General features: G+C 41.0%; 1 pseudogene; it reads left to right on the top strand.

The window, feature by feature from the left end:
- Nucleotides 1–4,537: 4,537 nt before the first annotated feature.
- Nucleotides 4,538–5,262, top strand: LOC118726012 (annotated as a pseudogene).
- Nucleotides 5,263–11,020: the final 5,758 nt, after the last annotated feature.

Below are 11,020 nucleotides of genomic sequence, written 5' to 3'. Positions count from 1 at the left end.
GGGAAATCTCACAATATGCAGCACAAGAAGAGTTAAGACATACAAGGCAAGGTTATAAGAACATTAGATAATCACTCCAAAAGGTAAATGACATATATACAGTAGGAATCCTAGATAAAGAAACAAAATGGAGGGGTGAAAGTTACCAAAGTAGTGATGTAAGTAATTTCTCTTAAAAACTGAAATTTCCAGATCTAAAATATCCTCCAATAACCTAATTCAATCATTGAGAGAGAAATCCACCCCACGGTTAACTCATGCAAAATTTCATAATACCCAGGTTACAGAAAAGGATTCTAAAACTCCTAACAACACTAGGAGTTGGAAGACAACCATGCCATTTATTAAGCAGTTGCCTCTCAGCCCCAATCCACCCAGCTGGGACCCTGCCAAGCACATCTCTCCTTCACTGGCTGGCTTCCTATTAGAGACTGTCAACAGGTGGCAGGGAGGGAAGTCTGAAGGCGGGGCAAGGACATGCTTTTTTCTGTTTCTTTCTATTCCTATCATCATCATCATCTCTGTAACAGCCCTTCCCCTGGCGGTGGTAGTTGGCTACACTCTAGGCTTTGAATAAGTTACTTTCCTGGAACTGTAGAACCAACTTCATGTCTCCACACTAGCTGGTACCAACTCCTTCTCTGAGGTCTGGATCTTAGGATCATGCGGCTTTCCTTTCTTGTTTCTGGATTCTAATTATCCCAATCTTGCCTTTTGTTGTCCTAAGTATGCTAGCTGCTTCCTGCAGTTATTATCTTTGTGTATCCTGCAATTTTTCCTTTCAGTTCTCCAGCACCCATTTAACTTTCCTTATATTAAATTATCTCTTTAAAATAAATACTATGGTTTCTGTTTTCTGACTAAAACCTGGCTGCTATAGGAGTTACTACCAATAGTGATACAGGTAACAAGCCTTCAGAGAATTCTGGGATTTGTTTGGTAAAAATATTGATTCTATACCCAAACTGTCAATCATAGATGAAGGAAGAATAAAGATATTTTCAGAAATAAAAGGTGTCCAAAATGTTATATCTTATGCACCCAGAAAACTATGTAACTTGGTAAATTTGAATTTACCAAGACAAGGAAGAAAACTATGAAAAGAGGAGACATGGCATCCAGGAGACAGTGGCTCAAATATAGGCAAGGGATCAAGGAAAGGTGAGGACAATGGTGGAGAGAAGTCTTGGAGTGACAGTTATGCCACGGGAGAGAGCAGCCAGTCCAGATTGGAGCAGAAGGAAAAAGACTTCAGGAAGAGCATTCAAATGAACAAAAGAATCATGATAGATTCATGATGCACTTATCTATATTGAGAGGAGTTTTATGATTCTGTTGCAAAGACGAGGCTGATTTGATGAAGGGCATCTAGAAAACTATCAAAATGCACAGATGAAAAAGTATTCACTCCAAAGAAGACACACGTTACACAAACTGGAAAATGCCATCATTGTACATGATTCAACTGTGAACAATATTAACATAATCATAAGAATGCCAACACAAAATACTAATTGAACAAAAGCATCCAATAAATCCATAAGGAATGCATTACATAAAGAAGGCTGAAAATGCCCCCCAAGGTATCAGGCCTTACTCCCTGAAACCTGTGTTACCTCATTTGAAAAAAAAGAAAAAAGAAAAAAAAGTATTTGCTAAAGAGGTTACATTAAAATTTCTGAGATGAGATTATCCTGGATTACCTGGTGGGCCTTAAGTGTAATCACACATATCCTTATGAAAGGGAGACAGAGTAGACAGACACCCACAGAGGAGAAGGCACAATACAAAGACAGAAGCAAAGGTCAGAGTAATGTGGCCATGAGCCAAGGAATGCCACAGCCACCAATGGCTGAAAGAAACAAGGAATGGATTCTCCCCTAGTACCTCTGGAGAAAAACAACCCTATCATCACCTTGATTTGGGCCCAGCAATACTGACTTTGGCCTTCTGGCTTCCGGAACTTTGAAAGAATTAATGTTTTCTGTTGTTTCAAGCCACTAAGTGTGTGGAAACTTCTCACAGCATCTACAGAAAACTAATACAGGGGTGTGTATAGAAAAAAAAAATAGAGAAAAATTTTTCTATAGTAGGAAACCAATAGGTTTTGTCTAAAATGAAAAAATCAGAAAATATTAATAAATGCAAGAGATAACCATCATAAGAAAGAGTTGCTAGAATTGATCTGAGGACTGAAAATCAGAGATAGAGAAGGCTGTTTGTTTGATTCTTTGTAGTCCTAACTGACCACATAAATAATATAAAAATTTATGCTACTTTAATTTTTTTTAAAAATTATGCCCAGACACAGTGTTGTTCAGTGATTGAGCATCAACCTATATGACCCAGGAGGTCAGGGTTCGATTCTCAGTCAAGGCACATGCCCAGTTTGCAGGCTCAATCCCCAATAGGAGGCATGCAGAAGGCAGACTATCAGTGATTTTTGCTCAACATTGATGTTTCTATCTGTTTCCCTCTCTCTTCCTCTCTGAAATCAATAATATATATATATATATATATATATATATATATATATATATATATATATGTGTGTGTGTGTGTGTGTGTGTGTGTGTGTGTGTGTGTGTGTGTTTTAATTTAAGGGAAGAAACTTGCTAAATAAATTACATTTTCAAGAGCATTTTGTAAACCCTTCTTTCTGGATATAATAGAGAGGAAGGGGATGAGAAGAATAAAATAAAGGTGTGGAAGAGCAAGAACAGCATTTATTATGGCCTTCTATGTGCCAGGCTCTGTAGAAGGCATCACCTCTACTCCTCACAGTAACTTGTATGACATGTCTGAGTTTTAAAGACAGAGATATTGAGTCTCAGGGAGAAAAGGTAACTTTCCCCATCTCACACTGCTCAGTCTGTAATCTCCACCCACGTGAGGCCATGAGAGGTGGCCATCAGAGATCTCATGCTCAGGAATCTAAGGGAGGAGATGCTTTCTGCCTGAGAAAATTATTTTAAATAGAAATTTTAGCTCTTAAATTTCATAAATATTGAGCAGATATTGGTTTATTTGAGTTTTTGCCACTTGGTTGTATAAGAGTCTCTTGAATGCTAAAGACTAATGTGCCATGTGAATATTATTTTCATAATCCCCATTTTACAAAAGGGAAAGCTAAGGCTGAACAATCAAATCATTCACCCAAGTAGTAAATGTGGTTCTTGAAATCAGATCTTCAGCTACCACGTCCTCTGCTTCTCCCATCGCTCTCAGTACCCAATCAACCCTTGCTGAGTTGGGCTGCACTGGAAATGGACCTGCATCCATGTCTGCTCTATGGCTGGGCAGGCAGGGACCCAGGACAATGCTGAGAGCAGAAGAAAATTAGCTGGGAAGTTAAATGGGGTTCCAGAGAATTCAGTCAAATGATGACGGTTGGCTATATTGCCATTGCCTCTCACTCACCCAAACCCTTGTGAAATCTGGAGCTACAAACAGACAAAAAAAAAAAAAAAAAGACATTAAGCATTTTAGGGGAAGACAAGTTCAGCTGGAAGCAGGACAGTCTGGTCATAAGCATTGAACCAAAGCCAACAGAAAACAGCAAAGGTCTCCGTCAGACAATCCACCCATTTAAACCTGATCTGCCAAACCGGGACTCCTTCCCTCTCCTGTTCCAATTAGCAGCTCTGCTCCCAGCAGCTGACATGCTGAATCACCCTCCAGTGCCACAGCGGATGGCGCATAAAGCTTTGTGCTCATCTAATCCTCTAATAGCCGGGAGCTGTATTAGTGTCACAGTAGCAAATTCGCTCCCAAATTGGAACTTGATTATTTTCCTGTACAAAAGTCAGCAGGGTTCTCGAAGGAACTGCAAACCATCTGTTAACCCTTTCCCATCTCATCTCCCATAACTGCACATCCAAAAGGCACCTTTTGATCACAGCCCCTCAAGTCTCCAGCACCAACATGAGTACACATACAGAGTAGGTCAGTTGCCCAGCTGGTATGATGTCAGGCACAGCCCAATCTCAAAAGACAACTTTGATGTCTAAAATCCTAGCTCCTCCACTTTCTACCTGGGTATCCTTGGAAAAGCCCTTTCATCTCTGTGAGTCTAGTACATACCCTGTAAGACAGTCAAATCACACTGCCTGGAAGTGAATGAATACAAAAGAGGACCATACCTAGCACTTGGCCACATTGGTGGCACTTACCAGGAATCTTCCTTCCTTGATACACTTTCCTGTTCAGGTTATTCATTATTGTTTTCTTTCTCTTTCTTGTGGAAACTTTTTCTGGAGTGGGAGAAACGAAACCTGTTGACTCCTGAGTAAAAAATGATCAACAGCTCAGCTTCTCTCCTTGGTCAGAATAAGATATATCTGGAGGAGTTAGATGAACTTGTCAATACATGAAAACTAAATGTGTGTGTAACTTTAATGACATTTAGGTATTGAGACCTGTGGAGGAGAAATGCAGAAAAGATAGGGGAATTCAAACAGAGGATCTGGGAAGGAATAAATACAAGATTTTTTCATCTTCATAATTTTGCCCAAATACAACTAGCCTACAGACACCACTGCCCCGAAGCCATCCGTGACTAGCCATGGTGAACCCCACCATGTTCTTCAAGGTCATCATTGATGGTGAACCCTTGGGCCACGTCTTCTTCATTTGTAGACAAAGTTCCAAAAACAGCAGACAACGTCCATGCTCTGAGCACTGGGGAGAAAGGATTTGGTAATAAAGATTCCTGCTTTCACAGAATTATTCCGGGATTTATGTGCCAGGGTGGTGACTTCATATACCATAGTGGCACCGGCGGCAAGTCCATCTATGGGGAGAAATTTGAGGATGAGACTTCATCCTGAAACATACAGGTCTGGCATCTTGTCCATGGCAAATGCTGGACCTCATACTTAAGGTCCTCAGTTTCTCATCGTGCTGCCAAACCTGAGTGGTGGGATGGCAAAGTGTGTGGTCTTCGGCCAGGTGAAAGAAGGCATGGATATTGTGTTGGCCATGGAGCGCTTTGGGTCCAGGAATGGCAAGACCAGCAAGAAGATCACCACTGCTGACTGTGGACAATTCTAATACATTTTACTTGGGTTTTATCTTAAGCACCAGACCATTCTTTCTATAGCTCAGGGGAGCACCCCTTCACCCTGATTTGCTTGGAATGTTCTCTAATCTTTGTGCTCTTGCCAGTGTGTTGGGTCCCATAATTTCCTTACCCTTTCCCAATCTAGCTGGATTGCAGAGTTAAGTTTATGATTATGAAATAAAAGCTAAACAGTTGTCCGTTGGGAAAAAAAAATACAACTAGCTGTAAAAGTAAAAATAAAAAACCTATCATTAGTAGTTCAATGTTGGTCAATTCAATGGAGAAATTCATTGACCTTTTATTTTTAAAAATGAATAGTTGTACGGGGCAGTACAAGTGTAGACTGAATGTCTGTGAGGCAACAACACTAAATCCCCTAGGCTTCTCCATCTGAGAGGGAGTTTGTGATGGTGCAACTTAAGAAAAACAGCGACTTACTGAGGTGTGTGGGTATGGGGAGAGCTGGGGGATAAAAGGGTCTTTTCCATTTCTTATATAACCCAGAAAATGTCTTCTTTCTACCAAAAATAAGAAAAATAAAATCTACATAGAATGAATTCTCTCACGGGTCTGGGTGACTACAGCAGAGATGGAGAAGAAATTCATGGCCCTGAGCCCAGCACTGCACAGAGCATAGTAGCTGCCTTTACAGCAGCCACTGCTGTAGAAGAACTGTGAGAGTTACTATTTTTTAAAATATATTTCATTGATTTTTTTTTTACATAGAGGAAGGGAGAGGGATAGAGTCAGAAACACCAATGAGAGAGAAACATCAATCACTTGTCTCCTGCACACTTCCCACTGGTATGAGCCCGCAACCAAGATACATGCCCTTGACCAGAATCGAACCCAGGACCCTTGAGTCTGAAGGCCAATGCTCTATCCACTGAGCCAAACCAGTTAGGGTGAGAGAGTTATTACTTTGGAGTTAATATTTATTGAGTTCATACTGAGTGCAAACATGGGACTGCTTTCATTAGTCCTCACTACTAGACTTTTGTAATGTCCATTTCAGAAGTGAGGAGACTGAGGGACACAGAGAAGCATGTCCACTTAGGGCATTTTAAAGTATATAGTACAGTATTGTTAGCTATAGCACGATGCCATGCAGTGGACCTCTAGGACTTATAACCCAAGCTTCTTACTTTTAGGCCACATTGTTTCTCTAACCTAATAAAATGTCAAGTTTTGTGTCCCCTCTATCTGCTTTGAGCCATGTTTCCAAGTACACAGTTGTGGTTAGAGGGTACCTAGGACAAAATATGTCTGCTGCCCTTCAGTCCTGTGCTGAGGCATTGTCCTTTAGAACAGAGTGTTGGTGGATGGGCACTGTAAGCTATGTCAAGCTTGGGATTCATATTTCTGACAAGCTAAAAGCCACATAAGGAATAATTAGTACAATAACATGCTGTTCAGGTTTATAGCCTAGGAGCAATGTAGAATAATAAAAGTGTAATATGCTAATTAGATGGGACAGCCGAATGACCTTCCAAATGACATGACCATGGCGGGGGCCGAGGTAGAGGTGGTTAGGGGCAATCAGGCAGGCAGGAGGAATGGTTAGTGGTGATCAGGCAGGCAGAGGCAGTTAGTGGTGATCAAGCAGCAAGGCAGAGTGGTTAGGGACAATCAGGCAGGCAAGCAGAGTAGTTAGGGGTGACCAAGCAGGCAAGCAGGTGAGCGCTTAGGAGTCAGCAGTCCTAGATTGCAAGAGACCTCCCTCCATACACAAATTTCATGCACTGGGCCTCTAGTAGACTATAAAAGAAGTGGAGAAGAACACCAATATGTATGCAAATACAAGCACTGGACACTCAGTGTGAGTCAGAGGGAGTCATCCCATAGTAATGAACAAGTGATCCCAGGTCTATAGAGAGTGCTCTTGAAGTCTATTAAAAAGAGCTGGTGATTAGCCCTGGCTGGTTTAGGTCAGTGATAAGAGCATCAGCCTTCAAACTAAAGAGTAGTGGGTTTGATTCCAGTCAAGGGCATGTACCTTGGTTGCAGGCTTGATCCCGAGCCTGGTCAGGGCATGTGCAGGAAGCAACCAATCAATGTGTCTCTTCTCACATCTATGTTTCTCTCTGTCTCTTTCCCCACCCCCTTCCACTCTCTAAAAATCAATGGGGGGAAAATATCTTCAGATGAGGATTAACAACAAAAAAGACCTGGTAGTGAAAGTGAAACTTGATTGATTGTACACATTGGTTATTGATCAGTTCCTTCACGTTAAGGAGTTATTAAAATCTTGACAATGCAAGAAGAGAATTGGATGAGACTGAAACAGGTACTTATGATTAAAAGTTTCCTAGTTGAAAAGAAACAGAACCCCAGGCTGCTCATTGCTAGTATATACAACCAGTGTCACTAGAATGATGGGATACATACTGAGAAATGCATCCTTAAGCAATTATGTTGTTCTGTAAACATCACAAAATACACGTAAACAAACCTAGATGGTATAACCTACTACATACCTAGGCTATACAGGATAGCCTATTGCTCCTAGGTTATAAACCTGAACAGTATGTTACTACAGGCAAGTGTAATGTGTTGTACTATTACATCACTAGGTGATAGGAATTTTTCAGCTGCATTATAATCTCACTAGAGGCCTGATGCATGAAAATCATGCATGGGTAGGGTCCCTAGGCCAGTGGTCAGGACTAATCTGTGGTGCAACTGGTGAAGTGATCCACCCCTCCCGCCCCCCGCCTGGGTTGGCCTGGCACCACCCACTCACTGGCTGGCCCTTCCCCCTGATTGCCCCTCTGAAGCTCCCAGTCGCTTCCCTCTGTGGGGCGACTCTCAGGGTGATTGTGGGGGGCCCTCTGCTGGCACTCTCCTTGGTTGGCCTGGGACCTACAGGCTGGGGGCAGCTCCAGAATTGAGCATCTGCCCCGTGGTGGTCAGTGTGCATCATAGTGACCATTTGTTCCACCAGTCATTCTGCTGTTCAGTTGATTTGCACATTAGGCTTTTATTTATATAGGACTAGAGCCCAGGTGCACAAAATTTCTGCATGGGTAGGTTCCCTAGACATAGCCTGCAATCAGGGCCATCTTCCCTTGTTGCCAGCAGCCAGTCCAACCCCCTACTGCCACCACTGCTGGTCATCCTCTGTGTGTGGGGAGACTGGTGGGGCAATCAGGGCCCTGGCACATCCATGTCCAACACCATCCATCCCCAGTTCCCTGTTCCCCATCAGGCAATCGGAGCCTGCTGGCCAGGGTGAAGGACCAAGAGGTTGATCGGCAGGCTCACTTGATCAAGGCCCGCAGGCTGGGGGCAGCTCCTGTGTTGAGTGTCTGCCCATGGTGGTCAGTGTATGTCATAAGCCAACTGGTCATTCTGCCATCTGGTCGATTTGCATATTACACACACACAAACACACACACACACACACACACACACACACACACACACACATATATATATATATGCTCTACAGCAGTGCAGACTCCATAATATCTCATATATATATGAGACCACCATCCAATATGTGGCCTGCAATTGGCTGAAACATCATTGTGCAGTATGCTTAAGTCAACTGTCAGACAGAGTATTTATGGTTGTAATTTCATATTGCAGCTTAAATCACTTGAATTAATCACATTGCTTCCTTGTGCACTACTAACTTACAGTGTTTATTTGGGTCAGAGTTTGCTCTCAGTTTCACAGGTACATTAAGTACCCATCACCTAACAGAAAACTAAGGGAAAGGAATATAGGTCTGTGACACATTAACCCCTACCATAGATCTCACAACCACCCTTCTTTTCCCTTTATTATCCACCTCCAAACACACAAATTCAACACACACACACACACACACACACACAAAATAAAACACCATTCACAAACACATTCTTGGATTCAGATTGTTGAGCAACATTAGATTATTTTTCTCCATCTTTTTTCAGTCGGGTCAAATTTCTAAACTTTCTAAACCCATATCACTCTCCCTTACAATCTCCCAATGAAATATCTAAATTAAATTGTTTCAGCATCAAAAGTATTTCATGGAAGCCTTAAGCCTTTATTTCTCACCTTATTCAGGCCCTATTGTAAGATCATGGAAAATAGCAGGTATCCAGTAAATGATAATCTTGAAAAGCCCAGTTAAGTATAAAATCCCTTAGCTGGGTTTCATCTAGCATCACTACTTATTACAAACTCCAACCCAAATTTATAATGCAAAGAGAGAATAATAATGTATTCCTTAATCCCAGTGTATTAATAAAAATAGTTTAGATGTCAAATAGAAAAATTTGTGCAAAATGCAAAGTTTTTAGAACCATATGCCATAGAATATTAGTTCAGAGAAATGCTCTACAGCAGTGCAGACTCCTGAAGGTTGACAATGAGTCTTGGTAAATGTTCCAGAATGCCATAAAGCAATGAAGACTTCTTAATTCTGCTTGGCCCAGTGATTTTCAAACTTACTTGACCACAGAGCACAATTTGTTTGTTTATTTGTTTACTAGTAGCCCAGTGCATGAATTCGTGCACATCAAAAGGAAATTGCCAAAACCAGTTTGGCTCAGTGGATAGAGCATTAGCCTGCAGACTGAAAGGTCCCAGGTTCAATTCCACTCAGGGGCATATACCTTAGTTGCGGGCACATCCCCAGTGGGGGGTGTGCAAGAGGCAGCAAATCGATGATTCTCATTGATGTTTTCAACTCTCTAACTCTCTTCCTCTCTGTAAAAAATCAATAAAAATATATTTTTTTAAAATTAAAATAAAAAGGTAATTAATTAGAAGAAATACTTTAATATCACCATTTGTATGTATCATGCGTGTGTGAGTCAACTTAGCCTTTTATATATATATAGAATAAACTTGCTTAATTAGACCTGCTTTCTGGTTTAGCTAAACTTTTTCCAGCCCAACGAAGCACCCCAACTTCACTTTCAGGTAATTGTCAATAACACAGCAGTAAATATCAACACAAAGCAGATTATTATTATACATCTTTATTATTATTATTATTATTGTACTTCTGTATTATTATTATTGCAAGAAGAACAAAGTGTAAAACATTTAACTGCAGCAGTGTTTGACTATATTCTGTGCAGTAAGAAAACCTGAAGTCCTTTTCAAGGTCCACCATTTCTTATTTCTTTTTAGCCTGGTCAAGTTTCTAAGTTTTCTAAATCTCCATTATCAGGCTAATGAAAAGAAAATAGGATTCCACCAAGTCACCTATCTACCTACTCCAGGACTTTTGTAAGGGTCGAATGAGATGAGGCACAGGAAAACCCTTTAAACATTTGGTTAAAGTATAAATGTTTGCACCTGGCTATAAAGCAGCCATTGAAAGGTTGATTTACAGACTATGTGGCAGCATAAATGTATTAGTCTGCTGGGGCTGCCATAACAAAATATCATAGAATGGGTGACTTAACAGGCATTTATTTTCTCACAGTTCTAGAGGTTAAAAGTCCAAAATCTGTCATGGTTTTTGGTGAGGCCTGTCTTCCTTGCTTGAAGATGGCTACCTTATCATTGTGTACTCACATGGCCTTCTCTCTGTGCATGCTTGAGATAGAGAGACAGAGACAGAGAGACAGAAAGAGAGAGGCAGAGAGATCTCTGGTTTCATTGCCTCTTCTACAAGGATATCAGTCCTATTGGATCAGGGCTCGATTGGATCCCTATTGGATCAGGGATCGGGTATCAGAGGATTAGGGCTTCAACATTTGAATTTGGGAGAAACACAATTCAGTACATAACAAATTATATCCTTCTTTCTTAACATTAACTATGTGTGATATTGTGATTTATAAAAATATGTATTTGGTTATTGTCCTTGGTTCCTAGCTCATAGCTCCCAAAACAGTTGGAATTTCCTGAGTGATAAAAGCATTGGGGGCATTTTTGTTATAATATTTTGTCTCTTGTTCTGTTCCTGAAATAGCTTCAGAGCCATAAAGGTGAAATGAGTATCTTGGT

Source organism: Pipistrellus kuhlii, unplaced genomic scaffold, assembly GCF_014108245.1.
Source record: "Pipistrellus kuhlii isolate mPipKuh1 unplaced genomic scaffold, mPipKuh1.p scaffold_m20_p_21, whole genome shotgun sequence".
In the NCBI taxonomy this organism is placed as follows: domain Eukaryota; kingdom Metazoa; phylum Chordata; class Mammalia; order Chiroptera; family Vespertilionidae; genus Pipistrellus; species Pipistrellus kuhlii.
This window is presented reverse-complemented; position numbering and strand designations above follow the sequence as displayed.